Below are 22,636 nucleotides of genomic sequence, written 5' to 3' on the forward strand. Positions count from 1 at the left end.
TACACAAAATACATTATTTAAAAACATTAAATGCTTTAATGGTATGTATACATTTGCAATTACATATGGGCTGTCGCTGAGTGATGGTGATGGTTGGTGCCAATGGGCTGTCGCTGCCTGGGGGTGGCGCTACTGTAGCCCAGGGCTGGGTGGAGAGCTGGGCTCTGGGTCGGGGGGTGCCCAGCTCAGAGGGGCTGGCCTCGGAGTTGGGAGTCAGAGCTGTGGGGGGATGGGGTTGGGGGCGTGATCTGTTCAGAGGGGCTGGGCTCGGAGCTGGGGGTCAAGGCGGTGGGGGATGCGGTCGGGGGGGGGTGTCCGTTTCAGAGGGGTTGGGCTCGGAGCTGGGGGTCAGGGCTGTGGGGGGATGGAGTCAGGGGGTGTCTGGTTCATAGGGGCTGGGCTCAGAGCTGGGGGTCAGGGCGGCGGGGGATGGGGTCGGGGGGGTGCCCAGCTCAGAGGGACTGGGCTCGGAGCTAGGGGTCAGAGCTGGGGGAGTGCCCGGCTCAGAGGGGCTTACCATGCCGCTTACCCCGCCTTCCCCCTCTCCCAGAGCCTCAGCGAGCTGCGTCCAGGAGCTCCTGCCGCTTGGCTCGCCAGAGCTCGCAGCCCCACCTCCTTACCACGTGGCTCCGAGTAGGAGGACCTCAGGCCCTGCCTGAGCCATGCCACTGCAGCGCTGTCCAGGGCTGCTCCTGGACGTGGTGCACTGAGGCGCTGGGGGATGGGGGAAGGTGAAGGCAGAGGCAGGGGGGAGCCTCCGACATTCTCGTGGGGGCCCCTGCGGGTCCCGGGGCAAATTTCCCCACTTAACCCCCCCTCTGGGTGGCCCTGGCCTCTCGGGGTTTTCTGCAGTTTCATACTGGAGATCTGAGCAGTCATATTGTTCTCTTATGTAAAATGCAATTCTCCTCACCTTTTCTACCTTGCCTGTCCTTCCTGAACAGTTTATTTAAACAATTAAAGACTAGTTAGGTATACTCTCCCCACTTCCTCCCTATTCCCCCACACCCACACACCACTTTCCCCCAAGTTTTCTGATTAATTAGTGGTCTTATGTAGTGCAACTCTTCTGACCATCTGAGTTGGCAGCAACAAGGGCTGGGTTCAGTATCTAGGGGTTCCGTTTCAATAATGCAATGCAAAACCATCTCGAGCCCCCACCCCGTGACCTGGGACAATTACATACCACCCCCTGGGTGCCTGCAAGAGGCAATACTTCCCCTCTTGCAAGCACGGAGTCTGAGTATGGCAAATCCTTTTAATAAAGAAGGGAAACAGTGCGGCATTATGTTGGGGAAACACCACAAACAGGATTCATAACACTGACCATGAGCAAAAGACCCACCCCCAAGTAAGTTTGGCAGTGTCCTTTTCCCCTCAGGGTCTTAAGTGCAACAACCCAAAAGATCACCCCAAAGTCCCAAAAGTCCAACACCCCAAAAGTCTCTGTCCCTGGTCAGTGCAGCCCCAGAGTTCAAAAGTTTATCTGCAGCGTCTTATCCCCCCAGCCTGGGTAGAAATGGGGGGGGACGGGGCACACAGGGTGTTAAGGGACACCTTACGTGGTCCGAGGCCAACTGCCCTGCCTCTCCATGGGGTTCTGCTGCAGCCTTCACCACGAGCCACTCCACTCCACCAGCCATCCCATGAACCACTCCAGCCACCCCACAAACTGCTCCGCTCTGCTTTACCCCACTCATTGTCCCATGGGCTACTCCAACCACCCCACAAACTGCTCAGCTTTGCCAGCTGCTGAGCAATATATCTTCAGGCTCCCCCAGCACTCACTGATCTTAGTAATTTTAGCTGTTTAGCACTTTCAGCTTGTAGTAGGGAAGCCCTAATACTGGTGCACCATTGGCGCAAAATGAATTCAACATAGCAGCCTGTAACTGACCCATAATAGAATCAAAATTAGCTCTGCCATTCAATAATGGAAAGGGATGGGATGCAATTGGTGTTTCAGGCCCTGGGAGCCACACACATACTATCAACTACAAATACCCATCCCCAACCTTTGTCAATTCACTGGGTTTTGGAACCCATTTCCCTTGTCTAGCGAGTGCTACTTAGCTGATGGTGAGTCCCTCTGTCATAAAACAGTTCCACTGGCCTTGATTCACATAATCAGGGTAACAACACTTTATTCTTCCTGCTCCAATAACAGAGGAACTGGGGATCTCACAGAAGCCAAAGTGACCATTTTGGGCTGTTGTGGGCTCATGCTAGGCGGGAGTGGGTGTGCCTATGCAAACAAGATCAGCCCCTGAAGTTCTTTTCCACAACTCACCACAATTCACCACCAGATGTCAGGGTAAAGCTCATCCTGACTCTGCTTACGTCACTCTTTCCCCTAAATTAAGTTTGAGAGATCCAGCTATGCTTTTCTTTAAAGTACTTTCTCTATTTATTTTGAAATCTAGGAAGTGATCCATTCTATAATGGAACCCCAGCTAAAGCCTATTTTAGGCCATGATTCCAGAAAGCACTTATGTCCCAGTCGTGCAAAAACTTGCTCGCATGCTGCTTAATTTTGAGCACTGTAAGTAAATCTGTTGGAGTGTTGGGATTATTTACAGTGGGTAAAGTTAATCACATGAGCAAACTTTTGCAGAATTGGAGCTTTAATCATGTACTTAGGTCCCATTAACTTCTTTTGAAGGTAAGCACAATGCTAACAGTTAATCATGTTCTTAAATACTTTCCTGCTACTAAGGATGCTTTCCTAAATCAGAGCCTTCTAATGTAACTTACTGGCATTTTTTAAAAATTTGAATTGTGAGGCAAGGTAGTATTTTAATCGTAGTTGCTACTGTGTTAGGAATTTTTTAAAATCTGAGCTAAGAGAAAATGGTGTTTATGGGTTTTTGTGCTTCTTTTGATAGAAGGTCTGATTTTTTTCCCCACTGCTTTTCTTTTTTAATTTGTATATTAGAAGGCCTGGTCTTATCTGCTTTGTCTTTCCTCCAAGAATCTATGAAAACTGGAAATAGAATTATGACATCATGGGTACCAAAGAAATGTAACCAGGTTGAGAGGGAAAGTGATTTTTATTCAAGACTGTTTAAAACTTTGTTTTACTGTTGCATCTATTAAATACAAATGCCCTGCCACAGATTAAGAAAGAGTCTCTTTGGTAGACAGCACTGCCTCTTCAGAGAAGGTTTGAACGTGTTATGGTTGATCTCCTCTCAGGGATAGCTGTGCAATACAGAGCTTGAGCCCAGTGGGTGTGGAATTCTGAGCAAAGGGCTGTATTCTGCTCTGTTACCCCAGTGTAAATCCATTGACTTCAGTGGAGTTACTGTGGATTTACACCAGTATATCTGAGAACAGAATTTGGCCCAGAATGAGGTTCAGCCCTTATTTTAGTAAGCACTAACTTTAGGAAGAGGTTAGCTAGATTTTATTTCAAAACTTCTACAATTTTGCATACCAGTTTCAAGTGATGGGGACAAAAAGCTGAGTCTTTTACATTGATAAATAAAACCCTCTGCCTATTGTAGAGACCCTGAGAGCGTCAGTAACTTCCTTCCTGGCTGAGATGATATTTCAGAGACGTTCACCTGTACTATGAGGTCAGTAACGAGGGGCTCTCCTCCTGCACTATCTCTGATGCAGCCACATATACTGATTCTGAAGAGACATGAAGTCACGCAGGAGCTGCTGATCTGTCCTGCTCTTCCTCGGTAAGTTCGGGAAGGGGAGAGATCTGAAAATGCCTCATTGGAAATGTCCTAACTTGAACTTGATGAATAGGCTCTGCATCATTTCTAAATTGTGATCAGCACTTACATAGTTTCACATTATGTGAGGAAAAGGGAACTGGTTGGTACTGTCCAGAAAGGTTTTATGTTTGTATTTGATTTAATTGAATAGCCTGTAATGGTTTGATTATATTAATCAGTTAAGCCTTGGGGGAACAGTGAATATACAAGGTGCAGCATATGATAAGGTTTTATTGTACAGGTATCTTTTCTGAATGGGTTCATTTGCTGTTAACTATTACAACCTACCTTATCTTATTTCGCAGTAGATTAGTATGAACGTTGTTTGAACCCCACTGATTTCTGTTGGTTTGGAGCTCACACACTGTGGGCTGGGTTTACGGCAGTAGGCAGAGATCTGTCACACGTACCTTCAGTGAGAGGATGAAGTTTGATTAACTTGAACTTCCAAGGAGAAGCCACCTCTTCCTCTCTCTGGCACCTCCTAGCCCAGTCCCTCCTTTTTCCTTTTGATGTCTTTGGAAGGGAGTGACCCATCCCCCACTAACCTAGTCCTAACCGACCTCCTCCATCTCCGCGGTGGGGTCTCCAGGGTGTACCAAGGGGTCTCTGAACCAAGCAAGGTCTTTAGGGCCAGCTTGGTACAATTTATTACATATCCAAGTACTTAAAGGGTTTCTGAGAGGCAGGAGTCAGCTGCACTTCACCCTCCCTCTTTCTCCCAGTGCAGATGCCAACAGAGTAACCCATCAGCCCTTACTAAAAACTAAACATTCTTGAGAGCTCTTTGGGTTATTCCAAGAAAGCCTATTTCCCAAAATGATAGAGCCACATTTCTCGGTATTATAGTCATGGCCTGCCCATTGTGGGTTCATTTATTGAAACCCTGAAAACAGCTTTATTCTGAGAGATTTCATGGGGCCCAACCCTCTCCTCACATGCACATACACAATTTCCACTGACTTAAGTTGGAGCAGCCCCAGGTGTCTCCCGGATATGAGCATACCCCTGGAGATTTGTTGTTAAGCATGAACCAAGGTTACTGCCTTCTCCTCACATGCAGATGTCATTGTGTTCAAATTTGCAGCCCAGTGTACCACTGGAAAGCGCTGTTCTTGGAGCTACAAACATGATACATGCAATCAGAGTTTACCTCAGTGTGCCCAGTGTCGGAGAAAAACTGAGTTCTCACTATTTTTGTTTAGGTGCAGCAAGTCAGAGGCTTTATTATTAACTCTCACATGTGCAGAGGAGAGAGCAAGTAGGTCTCTCTCTGGTAACTAATTACAGCAAGCATTTATACCTTTCATTTCAGAAATAATGAGGGACAGCTGCATTTTGTTTATACATAGGCCATCTTGATATCTCATTTCCTTACTTGTTTTGACTCTTGCCTACATACAATTAGTTTCTATACCTTATCTACACAAGGTCTTCTACACCTTATCTATACTGAGGTCACAATGACTTCTTACACAGCTCTTTCTCACCCGTCTCACACAATCCTCACACAATCCTCACACAATCCTCGCTTCTACAAATCTCGCGTTATCAGGGTTATCAGGGTCACAGCTAGCTTGACTCTTGCTAACAAAGACTGTCTCTTGCTAACGAAGCCTGACTCTTGCTAACAACCATCATGCATTGCAGTTCCCTTCTGTCAGTTCTTTTCTCTGCTTCCACAACCCCCCCCTTTTGTACTTCTAGTACAACAAACATTCTCAAATCTCTATTTGCATCAAGTCCTGGACTTCAGATTCTAAATCAGATGCTTCAACCTTAGGGGTTTTGATTGGATGCAATGATAATGCATGATTAGCATGAACATGAAAGGTATTACTATTATTACGTCTTTTACAACAACAATAACATAATCCTAAACTAACTAATAACAATACAAGCAATAACATTCCCATAGCAATACTATAATGGGGTTGTTGCACAGCCTTTGTCATAAAGCACAATACATCATATTTAGTACATAAGGTAGATACTCTATAAGCAGTGTGAAAGGCATACTTTTCTACTTGATATACATTTTGAAGCATGTGAATTTGCCCTTGTACCTCAGAGATTTTCTGAATCTCAGGTAACAATGAAAGCAAGTTTTGAAATCTATCAGATAGTAAGCTAGTCCAATTAAAGGGTATCTGGAACCTAAGGGCTACTTGAAAAACTCTATCTGCAGGCCAGTAAATGATATGATTGCCTGCAGTGGTAGTGAGATTAAAATGTATGTCTTGTGATATGGTGTCATTAACATACACACAGCTATCATTAGCTTGGAAGAGTAAGTGTCCTGTCAGGGTAGTTCCTTGTCCCCTACCCTCCCAGCAAACGTAGTCATAGACAGTGACGACTTCTCCTGGCTTCAGTTTACGTGTACACTGAAGCTGTGGGGGTTCTAATGGCCAGAATGTCCACAGGTTACCTAACCCCATCCAAATGTTAGGTGTAATCCTAGGAGCACTAACTAAAAATCGATTGGGCATACCAGGTGGTCTAATTTCCCAGATGTCTCGATGAATTACCCAATCCCATATGCATCCTCCCCATGGACCTGGCAGGATACGGTATGTGGGAGCCCACACCCCCTGTACCGGTCCATATGCTTGGAAGGAGCACTGAGAACGTCCACACTTCCACCCAGAAAGTTTCCAAGTATGTCTCCATGGCCACAGGTCAGATGGCACTCCTGACGTGTCTGTAAGGGCAGTGGACCAAGCCTGGTGCTCTAGATCATTCCGAATGGCCATTAGCTGGTCATTCAAGAAATCCTGAATCTCTGAGCATGCTAGATCCCACTGCAATGCCTTCCCAGCCTCAGTGATATTCAATACCATCTCTGTCAGTAACTTCTGGGTCATAGAACTAAGGGCGGAGATAACATGTAACTCACCAACTCCAGCCTGTACCTGGGTTAGTTGTGCTCCAGAAACAAGGCCTATGGCCTTCTCTAGTTGGCCCAATTTCTCATCATTGGAATGTGTAGTACTGTTTGTATCTGGATAAGTTACAGTGGTGGTGGCAAGGGTCAAGGGACTAGTGGTGGTGGGTGTAGTCTTTGTAGTGGCAAGGCGTTTTTGATATTTATCATCTGAAAGCCAATTAGGGAGGGCAGTGCATCCTGAAGGTACCTGTCCATAAGCACAAAGCCCTGATCCTGGAAAGAATCCACCCCACCACTGGACCCCACATTCCCAGGAACGTTCCCCACAGTTCCCTCCTTGCCAATAAACAATACTTCGTTTCTTCCACCAGGGCCAGTTCTTAATGTCTTTTGTAGTTAGAAAGTTCTGGACTTTGGTGGTTTCAGCAGAGCGAGTGTTTCTTCTTTTCTTCTTCAAAAACAGTTGTGATTCACCACAGTGCAGGGGAGAGGTTACTAGCACTTCACCCTGTACTGGTGTGGTTCCTGTAAAAGAATTCAAAGGCACAGTAGATCTGTCAGTGGACAAGGGAGAGGTTACTAGCACTTCACCTTGTCCTCTTTCCCTGCTGTCCAGGAGGCACAGCAGAGTTAGCAGGAGAAATAGGCTGATCAGCAGCTGGAGAATCCTCTCCAGGCGGAGGGGTCTTTTTGCAGTGCGAAGCATGGGTCCAGGTGGGCAGTCCTTGGCACTTCACAGCAGTGTTGGTAGTTAGCAGGACTTGGAAAGGGCCTTTCCAGCGTGGAGCCAAAGCAGTCTTTCGCTGATGGACCTTTATGTAGACCCAGTCTCCTGGTTCCAGCGAGTGGCAGGGCTGCACAGGATCCTTGGGTAGTGCTTCTTTCACCTGTGTATAGAAAGACTTAACACATTTCATTAGTGCCTGACAATACTTAAGCATTGTGTCATCCATTAAATGAATGTCCATCTGAGCTAGGGTCAGTGGGGGTGCAGTTGGTAGTCTCATCGGGCGCCCTGTCAGAATCTCATGAGGGCTGAGTCCAGTCTTTTGATTGGGAGTGGCCCTCATACTCATTAGTGCCAGAGGAAGGGCATCTGGCCACTTCAAGTTTGTTTCAGCACAAATCTTGGCCAGTTTATTTTTCAGAATTCCATTCTGGCGTTCCACTGTCCCAGCAGACTGCGGATGGTGGGGACAGTGAAGGTTGTGTTGAGTCTGCAAAGCTGCACATAACTCCTTTACAATCTGTCCAGTAAAATGAGTTCCACAGTCACTGTTGATACTCACAGGGATGCCAAATCGTGGTACAAAATCTTTAAGCAGAAGTTTCACAACAGTCCTGGCATCTGCTTTCCTGCAGGGAAAAGCTTCAACCCAATTTGAAAATACATCCACCAAAACCAATACATATTCATAGCCACAACATTTAGACAGTTGAATAAAATCAATCTGAATATTTACAAAAGGTCCCCAAGGGGGAGGGTGAGCTGCCTGCCTAACTTTAACAGCTTTACCAATGTTATGCTGCTGACAAATCACACATTGTTGACAGTAGTGATGTGCAATGACTGGGAACCCGAACGCACACCAATCTCGGTTAACTGCAGCAACCATCCCCCCTTTGCTCACGTGAGCCATTCCGTGGTATACACGAGCAAGATAGGGCATTAGCATCTTCGGTGCAACCAGGCGACCAGCTGGGGCACGCCAAAGATGATCAGGGTGTAGAATACAGCCATTAGCACTCCATAAACGTTTCTCAGCTGCCGGTGCTGCTTCCTGGATCTTGGCCAGATCCTCAAGGGAGGCTAGTGGAGGCTGTTCAATCAAAGCACAAGTATATTCAGCCTGAGGTGCAGAAAGGGCCGCTGCTTTGGCTGCAGAGTCTGCCAAAGCATTTCCACGGGTAACTTCATCATGAGGGGTCTGGTGAGCTGTACATTTCACGACAGCTATAGCTTTGGGCAATAAAAGGGCATCTAAAAGAGCAGAGACATACAGACTGTTCTTAATAGGAGAACCAGTGGATGTAAGAAAACCTCTATACTTCCAGAGCAACCCATAATCATGTACCACTCCAAAAGCATAATGAGAGTCTGTATAGATTGTAACTGCTTGATCCTGAGCGAGAATGCAGGCTCGAGTTAAAGCCACAAGTTCGGCCACTTGAGCAGAAAACACAGAAGGAAGGAAAGCACTTTCAATAACAGCATGTGCAGAACACACAGCATAACCAGCAACCAATTTGCCCTTAGAATCTCGCAAGCACGAACCATCTACAAAGTAAATAAGATCAGGATTTTGCAAAGGCACATCTAGTAAATCATCTCTTGGACGAGAGAGAACCGATGTCACAGACACACAGTCATGTGGGTCTCCATCTTCGGGCCCAGGCAACAAGGAGGCAGGATTTAGAACAGGGCAACGAGCCAAAGTAATATGGGATGAAGACAACAAGACAAGCTCATATTTTGTAAGACGAGAAGTGGATAGATGCTGTGTCTTAGATTTTAACAAGAGAGCAGCCACAGCATGAGGAACAGCAACAATCAAAGGAGATCCTAAGACAATAGATTCAGATACCTGAACAGCAAGAGCTGCTGCAGCTACAGCACGCAGGCAAGGGGGAAATCCAGCTGCCACAGCGTCTAGGGCAGTACTGTAATAAGCAATGGGACGGTGTTCGTCTCCGTGCTTTTGCGTTAATACAGCCAAAGCAAACCCATTACGCTCATGACAGAAAAGAGTGAATGGTTTAGCATAATCAGGAAGTCCCAGGGCTGGTGCACTGGACAGACTTTGCTTGATAGCAACAAAAGCTTGTTCAGCCTCTGGAGACCAAGGAAGAGGCTCAGGGGTACCTGACTTAGTCAGATCCTGTAAGGGTTTAATCATTGTTGCATAGCCTAAAATCCATTGTCTACAGTACCCAGTCATGCCAAGAAAAGTACGCATTTGAGAAATAGTTCCAGGCCTCTTAAAGGAACCTGGAGTGCATGTGCCACACTTCTAGTAAGATAACGGGTACTTTCCTCAGAGGGATTAGAATCAGGGGAGCTACTGGGAGGCTCAGAATCACCTCTTTGTGGTGAAGAGGAGGCTTCTCTCCCAGGGGAAGAGAGAACAATGTATGCAGCTGATACATGCGGTGGTGAAACTGGCACTGCCGGGTGAGATTCGTTAGCAGACCCAGGCTGTGCAGGGGGAGGAGGCAGCACGGGCTGCTGCTGCTGCTGAATGTTACTGAAGAAATCTAAAATATCCTCAGCAGTTTCCTCCTCACTGTCAGATCTAACTAATTGGGGATAAAGGGGAGCAGAAGGAATTGCTTGAACGGGATTAGGATACACAGGAGCAGAAGGAATCGCTCTAGGGGTTAGACAGCTGGATGCCTTGCATTTAAGCTGTAAATGTTGCACTTGGGCTTTTAACTTTTCCTGGGAGTCTTTTACACTCCGCACTCGAGACTCGTGGAGTCTCTTTGTTGCTTCCTCCCACCAACAGACAAATTGCTCCCACTGTGTATCAGAGGCTTTTGGTGAAGCCAGAGTTTCTTTAAGGTATTTAAGTTTGTCTAAATCAAAGGTACCTTCTAGTGGACATTGTTTAGATGGATTTGCACGCGTGTAAAGATTCCAATTATCTAAATACCTGCAGGTTTTCGGGCCATAATGTACGTACATGAAATAAGCTGGGGTACCCTTAGGGGGTGAGAGGGAAGACTTAGACTGTCCCCCACCCATTTTCCAATCACACACTCAAAGGGGGAAGGATGCCCTGTCCGCGCTAGCGGCTCATAAACTAAGGATCTCTCCCTACAGGGTATTCACACAGGAGTGACTAACGAGGATAGCCATGACCCCCTACACCTCCCTTCAGCAAAGAGCGTCGGCTAATCTCAGAGAGACAGCGCCACTTACTCTGTTGCATCCAGTGAGATGGTCAGACTGTCAGTGGCTCACACGGAGAGGAAAAGGGGAGGGAAGATGGGTGCACACACTCCTAGACCCAGGTAGCCTCCTCGCCGGACGATGCCAGGCCGAGTTAACTTACATGGGTCGGATCTCCTAAAAGATCCTCTAGTTACCGGGCTTGCGTTAGAGTAGTTCTGGTCACGAGCCAAAAGACTTCGCAGAGTACTCTGGGCGTCTTCCGGTAACACTCAATTCACACTGTGTACACACACACACACACACACACACCACACACACACACAGACTACACACACCAACATACCAAGGCCTTATACCAGGTACTACTCCTAAGTACCTCCAGGTACTATTCCCAAGTACCTTGATGCATCACTTGAGGCGGTAAAAACCCCTCTTGAGGCAGTAACAACTCCTCAATACAGGTGCAAACCCTATGCACCTAGCATATGCTTACAGGGGGCGGCAAACAATTCCCCTATTACGCCGCTCAGCATCTGACCTTGCTGCACAGTCAATAAGTTCGGATGGCGTGAGCCCAACAGGGGCAGACGGCCCCACGGACAGTCCTCCTCCGACACCCCAATAGAGATTTCAAAAGGTCTCTTACCTCTATTGTGGCGCCATGGGGTTCGAAGGGGAACGATCCGTAGCAGCTGCCGTTGCCTCAGTGGGCGTTGCCATCCCGGACAAGCCCCCAAATTGTCGGAGAAAAACTGAGTTCTCACTATTTTTGTTTAGGTGCAGCAAGTCAGAGGCTTTATTATTAACTCTCACATGTGCAGAGGAGAGAGCAAGTAGGTCTCTCTCTGGTAACTAATTACAGCAAGCATTTATACCTTTCATTTCAGAAATAATGAGGGACAGCTGCATTTTGTTTATACATAGGCCATCTTGATATCTCATTTCCTTACTTGTTTTGACTCTTGCCTACATACAATTAGTTTCTATACCTTATCTACACAAGGTCTTCTACACCTTATCTATACTGAGGTCACAATGACTTCTTACACAGCTCTTTCTCACCCGTCTCACACAATCCTCACACAATCCTCACACAATCCTCGCTTCTACAAATCTCGCGTTATCAGGGTTATCAGGGTCACAGCTAGCTTGACTCTTGCTAACAAAGACTGTCTCTTGCTAACGAAGCCTGACTCTTGCTAACAACCATCATGCATTGCAGTTCCCTTCTGTCAGTTCTTTTCTCTGCTTCCACACCAGTTTTGGTGCAGTTTGTAACATTGCATATTTTGTGGGAAGCTATCTTTACCAATAGCATTAGGTTGTGTTTTTCCTACAGACACTATGGATTATTATAAGGGGAAAGTTTTCTCTGCTATCAGGTGCAGGTGATTTGCTGATCTCTGTCTGTGTGTTTCCTGCAGGTTTCTCCCATGCTCTTCTCATTGACATTCCTCAGGATTCAGTCAATGGAACTGTCGGTCATTCTGTCCTTCTGCCCGTCTCCTATAGGCTCCAGCGGCCATTTCCCTTTCCTCTGTCCATTCAGTGGAATTTCAGACACTCTCCTAATTCATTCACCAGCTACACAGCGACTAACTGTTCTGTCAGAGCTGAGGGGATTCCCACCCGCTACTCTGGATATAATTATACACATCCCGCATACCAAGGCCGGACTGTAGTTTTCCCTGAAAATGCTTCTCTGCTCCTTCAGAACCTGCAGATCAATGACAGTGGAGTCTACAGCGTCACCTTCAAAGCACCACAGCAAACCAGACACATCATATTAACTGTATCTGAACCTCATTTCAACCATGGAAAGGCAGATGGTGGTATGTATGTAACTTACAATACACACAGCACTGAGGAAGTCTGTCCCTCCATGGGTAACAGGAACAAGCAGTTCCCTCCAATGTGCATCATTTTGTGCTCATGTACATTAAATCACATCTACTATACCGTTACCCAATCAGCTAAAGCTTTCTGAGTTCTTCAGTCTTCTCTAATCATGACTAAACTAAAATCTTGTATCATCTGCTAATTTGGCCACTCACTTCACAGTTCACTCCCTTCTCCAGATCATTAATACATAAACATTGGTCCTGGTGTGGATCCTTCAGGCACTACTCAAGCAGATGCCATCTGTCTTGAATGTTTGGAGTGTGCCTAGTATATGTTGGACCCTTCCATTAATAATATTAACCATCGATACCACATACTGAAGAGTTGTGCTTGCACTCGTTTATTTTATTTTTTAAACAGTTTCCAATATATGACAGAACTTTGCCTCTCAGCCTTTCGTTACTTAATTGCCATAATAGCCTCTTATGAAGGACTTTACAAAGGATTTTGGAAAGTACAAGTAAATAATGCCAAATATTATTTTACGGATGCCCTGGGAGAATTCTAGCAGAGTTGAGAGGCAAATGTTCCTTCCCAGATGCCAAACTGGTTGGTCTCTATCAGATCATGTTAATTGCATCAAAGGTAATTTTATCATCGAGCAGCTGTTGCCTCAGTTTCCCCTTACTCATTGGGTAGTGTTCTCCTTTGGCCAAACCCCAAAGACCCTTCCCAACTGGGATTAAAAACAAGAGTCCAAACAAACCAAACTGAGTTATTTCCAGAACCCTGTGATGGAGAGTCATAAACAGCTATTGATCTCTCCTGGTTTCCCCCAGTCTTTAGTTTTCTAGCCCCAAACAAAACTTTCTCAAGTTGCTTTACTAAGTCTCTCTGGGCCTCCCCCAATTTTTTCCTAAACCCTTATTGAGCCTTTTGCTTCGAGAAACCCAATAACAGGTCTTATTTCCTTCAGGAAGAGACAATCACAAGAGAGCCTGACTCTTCCCTGGTCTCTCTCTTACTCGAGCAAAAGAAGTTCTTTTATATTCCTTCCCCTTTACCCAGCATACATTGCACCCCAGTCTACTATTCTGATGGTCCTTTTGGATTACAAGTCCCAGGATGTCTTAGTCTTGGGATCAGGACCAGGGACCAGGAATTGAGAACCAGGACTGGAACAGGGCTAAAGTTGGACGTTGAACCCCTTTTATAGGACCAGCTCACCCAATGACGTTCATCTAGGTGTCTTATAACATTCTATAGCTATCAATTCCATCAGTTTACCTGAAACTGAAGTGAGGCTCATTTAACTGTAACTTACACGATCATCTGTATTGCATCTTTTAAAATAGATACAAAATTGGCTAGCTTCTGTTCCTCTGTGGTAGTAATAATGTTTAGTGTTTATTAATAAGTACATTAGTAAATATTTTGCTTTCCAATGCTCACTAGCTCATTTAATGATACAATTAGCTGGCTTTAATCATATGATTTTTAGCAGCTCAGCCACTTCATTATTAGGATCTTTTAGAACTCTTAGATGAACGCTACCCAGTCCTGATGACTTTTTTCCTCAGCCCAAAAGCTGAAATGCCCCAAATCAGAGGACACTTTAAAAATCTAGGTCTGAGCTTTTCTACAATATCCTTAGGCTAGTATCTGATTCTCTCAGTCTTCATATATCAAACACACTTACATAATTTGGTGCAGTTTCTTTTGATGACTTTGGCTAATTGTTCATCATATTCCTTTTTAATTCCCCCTCCTTTCTACTTTACAATGTATCTGCTTTAGCTCCTGGTCCTTTTGACTGGTTTCACATGGATTGGACTTTTGAAGTACACCATTCCTGCTTGAATATTCACTGATTCTTTGACACTTGACCATTTTTTATTGACTTCCATTTTCCTTGTTTTATTTATTGGTATGGATGCCCCTCTTATTTGATATGCTGTTTCATTAGCTTCTGGGCTGATTCAAAGGATTTTAAACTCTTCACGTTTAGCTTTAATTACTTTCTAATTGGCATCCTCTTTTTTTTTTTTTTTTAAATCCCCCTTTCTAAAGTTTAATGTGACAGGGCTAGTTTTTGATATTTTCCCCTCCCACATGGATGTTGAACTCAATTATGTTTTGACTATTATTATATTACACAGTTGGTCAACTATCGCTACTTCTGAAACTAGCTCCGTGAGTCAATTGAGACTCGAGCGAGAATAGCCTCTCCTCTTGTGTGCTGTAGAACTAGCTACTCCAAGAAGTAATGTTTTGTGGCCTTGAGAAATTGCTTCTGCAAACTGTGTCTCAACGTGTCATTTGCCTACATGATATGCAGTTTGCCGAAGTTATACATAGTCACTATTTCAATAGAGTTTGTGGCCTCCTTGATCTACTTTGTTGATCTGCCAATTGCTATCATTAACATAGTTAGAAGGCCAGTAGTATAATCCACTATTCCTGTGATATTGCAATCATTTGGGATTTGTAGCCATGCACGTGTTACTGAATGCTTCTATCCCCTCAGAAATGCTATTTCTTTAGATTCTACTGGAATCTTTTAGGTACAGGGCTACTGCTCCCACCTTCATAACCAAATCTGTTCTTCCTGTATAGTATATTCCCATGTATTACAGTATCCCTTTGGTTGTGGTCATCCCACTGTGTTTCTGGGGACACTACTTTTTCCATTGTTTTAGAGTGTTCTCTCCAACAAAGTAGCCTGAAATTTCATATATTAAACATAAGATTAAGCAAGGTAGCTTCTGAATCTACTCACACAGGTAATCGCACCAAAGGTCCTACCACCATAGAGGTGAACATCAGGAAGGGACAAACCACACCCTTATTCTGTTCCAACAATCGCCTCCCTCAGGCTGAGATCAGAATCTTTCCACAATCCCATCAGAGGAAAGGAGCAACCATACAAACTCCCACTCTTCTAATTCATGGGTTGGGAAGATTTCCACTGCTTCCGGTTGAAGAGATGTTTTTCTTTAGGTCTGTCTACCCTGCAAGTGAAGGTGTGATTGTAGCATGGGCAGGCATATCTGTGGTAGCTTTAATCTAGCCAACAGGGGTAACAACAGTGTACACATGGTGGCACAGGTTGGCAACATGAATGTGTACCCAGGCTTCTTGGTGGGTTTGTGCTGCCACGTCCTCACCATTATTGTAACCCACGCTAGCTAGATTAAAGGTAGCATGAGTACGCCTATCTGTGCTACAGGTCACACCTTCTCATAGCCTATGAGCCCAGTCTGTCAGTGGTCTGGTCAAACACTAAATGATCTTCTATCCACATCCATTAACACATTGGTCCTAAATGTCCCTTTCCTCTCCATTACCCACACAGATTGTCATGGTTTACTGATAAACAGGGACCAACGAAATGTGAGAACAGGAGGCTTGATCACCAGTGGTGTAAGAGCCACATGGAATTTGACCAACTATGGTGTAAGGCAAGGGTTCTCAAACTTGGGCCGTGACTTGTTCATGGTAAGCCCCTGGCAGGCCGGGCCAGTTTGTTTACCTGCCGCATCTGCAGGTTCGGCCGATCGTGGCTCCCACTGGTGGCGGTTCGCCGCTCCAGGCCGATGGGGGCTGCGAGAAGCAGCGCGGGCCGAGGGACGTGCTGACTGCCCTTCCCGCAGCCCCCATTGGCCTGGAACAGCGAACCACGGCAAGTGGGAGCCGTGATTGGCCAAACCTGCAGATGCGGTAGGTAAACAAACTGACCCGGCCCGCCAGGGGCTTACCAGGAACAAGTCGCGGCCCAACTCTGAGCACCCCGGTGTAAGGAATATGTGATCCTAGACCATGATTGAGAAGGAAACAGGGACCTTTCTTCTCTAAAGCAATAGCACCTGGCAAATTTTGGCCAAAAGAACAATTCTAGACAATGACCATGGTCAGTCCAGACTGTCTTGTGCCTACCGCAGACCTGAGCACCTTCTGCTCTGAGGAGGTCTCTCCTCATATTTTGCAGAGAAAACTGCACATGTCCAAGACAGCCTATCATTCCTTGAGTTTTTACCTTGAATGTTGTGTTCAAATGAAACATCTATTCAAAATCATCACATTTCATTTGGTTTTGCATCAGAGCCATGTGGAATTTTGCATGATTTCAGAGCAAAGCCATAATTTCGCCTAGGTTTTCTGGAAAGATATATGCACCTTCTGAGGACCCGAGTCTGAATTTCCACATTGTAACAAAACCCAAAAATTGTTGAATTTTGTGCGGTTTCAAATTTCATTGCAAATATTTTGCACAGTGCCAATACTGAATCAAAGTAATTAGTACTGAATGTAAATCTTTTTCTGTTTGGTATGATTCCAAGAGGATGTTAAACTTAAAAAGACAAATTCATCTTCTTTTGATAAAAACTGGATGTAGGTCCAGACTGCAAAATTTTAATCTGGATCCCAACTTCCCCAATATTTGAAGTTTGGGTTTGGATTTGGATTTGGGTTTTTGGTTTGGCCCACTATTTGGAAAGCACCCAACATTTGGGGATATTCATATGAATAGTTTAGTTTCAGGCTCATCTCTAGATAAAAGTAAATTAAGTCTAAGGGTAGCTGAATGGTTCTCCTTCTCAGGCCATGTCTAGGCTATAAAGTTAAGTCAAGGTAACTTACTTCAGCATACAGCCACTGCAGTAATAACATCACTTGTGCGTGTCTACACTTTGCTCCTTGTGTTGGTGGTGAGCATCTTCACCAGGAGCACTTGTATCGATAGTACTGTCAGTGAGCAACATTGTGGGATGGCTCCTTAAAGCCAGTAACAGTCGATGTAAGTAACAATGTCTACATTGACACTGCATAGACCTAATTACGTTGACTTTGACACTATGCCTCTCATGGAGGTGGAGTTATTAAGTCAGTGTAGCAGGGTAGTGACATCGGCAGGAGTGAAATTTGAGTGTAGACACTTACATAGTTAGGTCGATGTAAGCTGCCTTGCATTGACTCAACTCTAGTGTAAACCAGGCATCAGTTTTGTTTTTGTAACAAGTAAAAACCAAAATAAAACATAGAAGCAAAAATCATAAATAGTCTGTGGCTGTTACACAACAATGGGAAGTAAATATATGGAATCCAGACAATGTGTAATATTAATCTCCTCTGAGGCACAATACTGCTCACGAACGCCTCCTCACTTCCTGTACTGTATTGCTGTGTGCCGTTCATTAAAGCAGGTGTGCTTGTGCCAGCTAAGGTTAAAGTTCTATTCTTAGTTCTCATAACTTTCCAAAACTTTCACTGATCAAGTTGAAATTTTCAAGCTGTGGTGTCTGACCAAAGGTTACTTGTTTTGGAAAGACTGAGCAAAAATAGTTCAGCAATTTTGGAATATAGAAAAATATACTTTCTTTATGATGAAAGGTTTCTTACAGTCTATGTTTAATAGCTCTGGTGCCAAAAAAGTTAGGTATACAAAGCTGAAATTGGCAGGGAAACAGTGCTCAGTGAGGAGAAGTGTTTTTAAACATTCCAGTGAACATTGGGTTTAATTCTATGGAGTTATAATCCCTTGGAAATTGCATTTTGTGCATGCATAGAATGATCAGCATGATTTTTAGCACTTTCTGGCAGTCATCTGAATAAATCGAGATACACTACACATGTGAACTTGGCTGCCCAGTGAAACACTTTTGAGTATGACTATCTTGTTCTGTGCTCAGGGATTGACACAGAGCTCTGATTCTCTAAGCATGTGCTGTGAAGCACTTATTGTTCTGAACACCCACTTAGAGCTGGGTGAATGTCTTTGGAAAAATAGTTTTATTAATCAAAAATGACATTTGGGTCAACCAATAACTAGTTGCAAATTTGACATTAATTCACTGAATAGTTTTGGCCAGAACAAATAAACAAAGCTAGGGGGCAAGGTGGTCTAGATTCACAAAACAGCTGGAGGAAGAGGAATTGCTACTGCTTGCCTTATAGTCTTTAGCCCAGTGGTTAGGGCACTCACTTGAGACGTGGGAGACCCAAGCTTGAATCCTTGGTTTAGACCACAGATGTGAATGCAGATCTCCCCTCTCCCTGGTGAGGCCCTGACTTCCAGGCTACAGACTAGTCTGGGGTGACACTCTCTTCTGTTGAAGCTGTTCCACTTTGTGTTAAATACTTGTATGGTCTCTGGGCCAGAGAGCAAGAGAGAGAATGACTCTCGCACTCACCTGGAAGGGGGGTGACATTCATCAGTTCTCTGCTCCGATGAATAGTCAATACAGAGTCCAACAACTTCAGTGGGGGAGTTTAAAAGCCCCACCCCAGAATAGCCTGGTGGTTAGGGCACTCGACAGGTGGGGGAACTGCTGGGTTCAAATCCCTGCTCCAAAGTGGGGATATGAACCTGGGTCTCTGCCATTCCAAGTGAGTCCCTTCACCACTGGGCTTGAAGTCCTAATGTGGGTGGAGTTTTCTTACCCACAAACTGAGAAATCAATTATTTGCCCAGCTGAATCCCACTGCCTGTGTCTCCTAAGCATGCAGTGAATGAGGCAGGGCTCTGCAGAAGCCCTTGTGTCACTCAGTGCACATCTTTCAAGGTGTAGTGGGAGCAAGGGCTCCACAGTTGCATAGTCATCCAGGTAGCAAGTGCTGAGAGACATTATCTGAAATCATCCACTTATGCCAGTGCTTCTCAACCAGGGGTACGTGTACCCCTGGGGGTACGCAGAGGTTTTCCAGGGGGTACATCAACTCATCTAGCTATTTGCCTAGTTTTACAACAGGCTACATACAAAGCACTAGCAAAGTCAGTACACACTAAAAGTTCAGACAGACAATGAGTTGTTTATACTGCTCTATACACTGAAATGTAAGTACAATATTTATATTCCAATTGATTCATTTTATAATTATATGGTAAAAATGAGAAAGGAAACAACAGTGTGCTGGGATACTTTTGTATTTCTATGTCTGATTTTGTAAGTCATTTTAAAATGAGGTGAAACTTGGGGGCATGCAAGAGAAATCAGACTCCTGAAAGGGGTACAGTAGTCTGGAAAGGTTGAGAACCACTGACTTACGCTATCGTAGCTCTGCTGCCTGAGTTCAGCACAATCCTGAAACCTACCAAGACCTTCTCTGAAAAATATACATTAGCCATTATAGTTATTTCTTTATAAAATACTCAGACAACTTATTTCCTTTTATACGTCAGGAACAGGAAATGAAATGAATTCACCTCTTGTCCTTCTCCTTGGACTCTTGATCACTGGAGGCTTAAGTTTTCTCCTGCTCCTCCTGTTGCTGTTCTTCTGCTGCAGATGGCATAAGTGTGAGTGGTCTTGCTCGTACACCTCACTCACTGATGTTGGTGCTTCAGATTCTTCAAAAATACTTTTTAACCAACAAATCCAAGTGACCCTGACTAGCTTCTGGGAAGTCCATGTGCTGCCCTGCCAGCCAGAGTGAAGCTTTCCCATTACATTGTGTCCTGAAATGAGCAGACTGTCCTGATCCACTGGGAGACCATGCAGAAGTTGTCACAAGACAATTAAAAAGACATGGATTTATTTAGGGTTATCTGACATAGTGTCAGGATAAAGACTCACAGATTGACTCCATGGCATCTGTATATAAAGACATTGTGCTGGTGCAATGCAATATTGCAACACATTGTCTCCATGTTGTGATTCAAGATGCAAACTCTGGAGTGTTTGCAGCTCAATATCAGGACACTACAATATATTGTCCCATATCACAATTAATAGGTGATGTCTCTAGGGCAATATGGAGCCTTTGAGGGTGGAGGGAGGGAAAGTTGTGAGTGAAACTTTAGGATCTCCCTCTAAAGGAAATGTCACAGGGAGACACAGTATTTTGGAGTGATATGTACCTAAAATTCTACAGTTAATAGAAATGATTAAACCTAAAGGCCTGATTCTCCTCTCACTTAGACCAGTGGAAATCAGCAGTAATGCCACTGAAGTTGCTGCGGACACATAGTGTGAAACGGGTATTAGTGAGGAGAGAATCAGTCCCATAATCTTTAGCCACTTTCCAATGGATCTTTCAGGAATGTGAGGTTAGTTATTTGTAAATAAATTTTCCTCTTTTGCTCCCAGAACACACACACACAAATCTCTAACTCAAAGACAAAAATCTATTTCTCTTTGTGTCACTGATGGATGTCTTTGGTTTCAAAAGCACAGTGTGACTATTGATTACAAGAGTTAACAAATCTGCATAGATACAAGTGGTTTATCTGAAGCACAGAATGTCTACAGTCCCTGTAAAATATTAACTATTCAAACAATTTTCACAGGTGCAACAAGAAGAGGTACTGTAAACATAATAAAACACAGGGGTCTGGTCTCTCCACACACAAGTTGCACTGGTTTAACTAAAATCCGTTTTTAAGCTGAGTTATTTAAACTGATGTAAGGTCCTGTGTAGACACTCTTAGGCTAGGTCTATACTACCCGCCTGAATCGGCGGGTAGAAATCGACCTCTCGGGGATCGATTTATCGCGTCCCGTTGGGACGCGACAATCGATCCCCGAATCGGCGCTCTAACTCCACCAGCGGAGGTGGGAGTAAGCGCCGCCGACAGAAAGCCGCAGAAGTCGATTTTGCCGCCGTCCTCACAACGGGGTAAGTCGGCTGCGATACGTCTAATTCAGTTACGCTATTCACGTAGCTGAATTTGCGTATCTTAAATCGACTCCCCCCTGTAGTGTAGATGTACCCATAGATCAGTTTACAACTGGCTTATGTTACTTTAGAGTAATTCATTAACTGACCAAATTAAGCTAAATCCATTAAAAAGCCAGCTGATTTCAATGGAGCACTGCTGATTTAGACCAGCAAGGGATTTGTCTCATCATGAACCTTAAGCAAGTTTGGGAGAATATTTAAAGAAAGCAAATTTTGAACAAACAAATATAAGCATTTGCACCAGAAACCTGGTTCTGTAAGTGATATGATCCATGTAACCAATCAAGAATTTTGAATGTTTGCAAACAGCTTGTTGCAGGTAATCTACACACCTAGAATTACTTCCGGACAATATACATCATTCATGGGACATAGCAGAAAATGACAATTTCTAAAAATGATTAAAGATGAAACATTTGCTCAGCTCTAAAACTAACTAAGGTAATTAGTAATAACAATTACAGGATGCATTAACATGAGAGTTTTCTACTTTTTATGTGCTTAAATGATCAGCTGTACATTTTTATTTAGATTTTGGGAAATAACAAAAACAGCTAAATATGCAAATACATAGTCAGACCGCTGTAAATGTGAAATTCAAATACAAAACTCTGAAATGACGACCAAATGGGGTACAATAACTCCTCTCAGCTCCAGCTTCCTCTGCTGCTCTTCTAATGCAGTATCCGCCCCAGTGCAGTCCAGTAGCCTGGCTCTTCCATGTTGCCAGCTGCTTTTACGTGACTGTTGGCTCTTCCTTGCAATGAATGTGACCAGCAGCCACCTCTCCGAGGTATTGCTGACAACATTTTGGGACTCTGACCTAACATTCTGACAGCAAAACTCATTACAGTGATTGAAACACCAAGAACTGAGTGAATACATAAACACTAACCATAGTAAATGCAAACTGCATCATTCCCTGCAAGGCACTAGACTCTGACCCTGGTGCACTGCAAAGGGAGCAGTTGCCTTTGATTTGCCCCGTTGTATGAGTCATTCTTGGCCTGTTTCCATAACTACAAAAGAAGCTTAGTTGGATGTTCTCCTTTATAATCATACACATCCCCTTCTCTTATTGTTCTACCCATCCCCTACTACACACAGAAACCTCTGACCACTCTGCATATAAATGGAACTAATTTCATTTTGCGTATCCACAGATCATCTCATTAACACAAATCAGATAATTGTACTCTGCTTCTCTCACTTATCTTCTCCCTCTCTCTGCTATCTATCAAATAATTTACATTACTGCATATATCACCCCTGAGCTGTGATCATGGTCAATTATAGAAATTATAGAGCTATTTTTTAATTAATCTGGGAGACAGACAGAGACAAATGATAGGCTGCTGTCAGGCTACTCCTAACTAGTAATGCCTATTTTCTGTACAGTACTTATTGGGATATGATTCTGCAACCCTTATGCACAAAGACTGGGAAAATAGGTGGTTTAAAGCATGACTTACCATTTAGTGTAGACTGGGTTTAACACATTTAAAACATTAGTGGGAAACTGATGGTTGACCATGAAGACAGAGCATATTTTTAAATATGCTAAACCCTGTTTACACTAATACGTTGGCTAACACATTCTAA

At 44.2% G+C, this 22,636-nt stretch overlaps 1 long non-coding RNA gene across 1 annotated transcript; it reads left to right on the forward strand.

Annotated features, from left to right (window-relative positions):
* Nucleotides 1-534: 534 nt before the first annotated feature.
* LOC128843785 (uncharacterized) lies at nt 535-12,340 on the forward strand. Its single transcript, XR_008446339.1, has 3 exons — nt 535-2,542; nt 3,507-3,689; nt 11,938-12,340. It is a non-coding gene; the product is annotated as an uncharacterized LOC128843785 (long non-coding RNA).
* The last annotated feature ends 10,296 nt before the right edge of the window (nt 12,341-22,636 follow it).

The sequence above is a fragment of the Malaclemys terrapin genome, chromosome 9 (assembly GCF_027887155.1).
Source record: "Malaclemys terrapin pileata isolate rMalTer1 chromosome 9, rMalTer1.hap1, whole genome shotgun sequence".
Lineage (NCBI taxonomy): Eukaryota > Metazoa > Chordata > Testudines > Emydidae > Malaclemys > Malaclemys terrapin.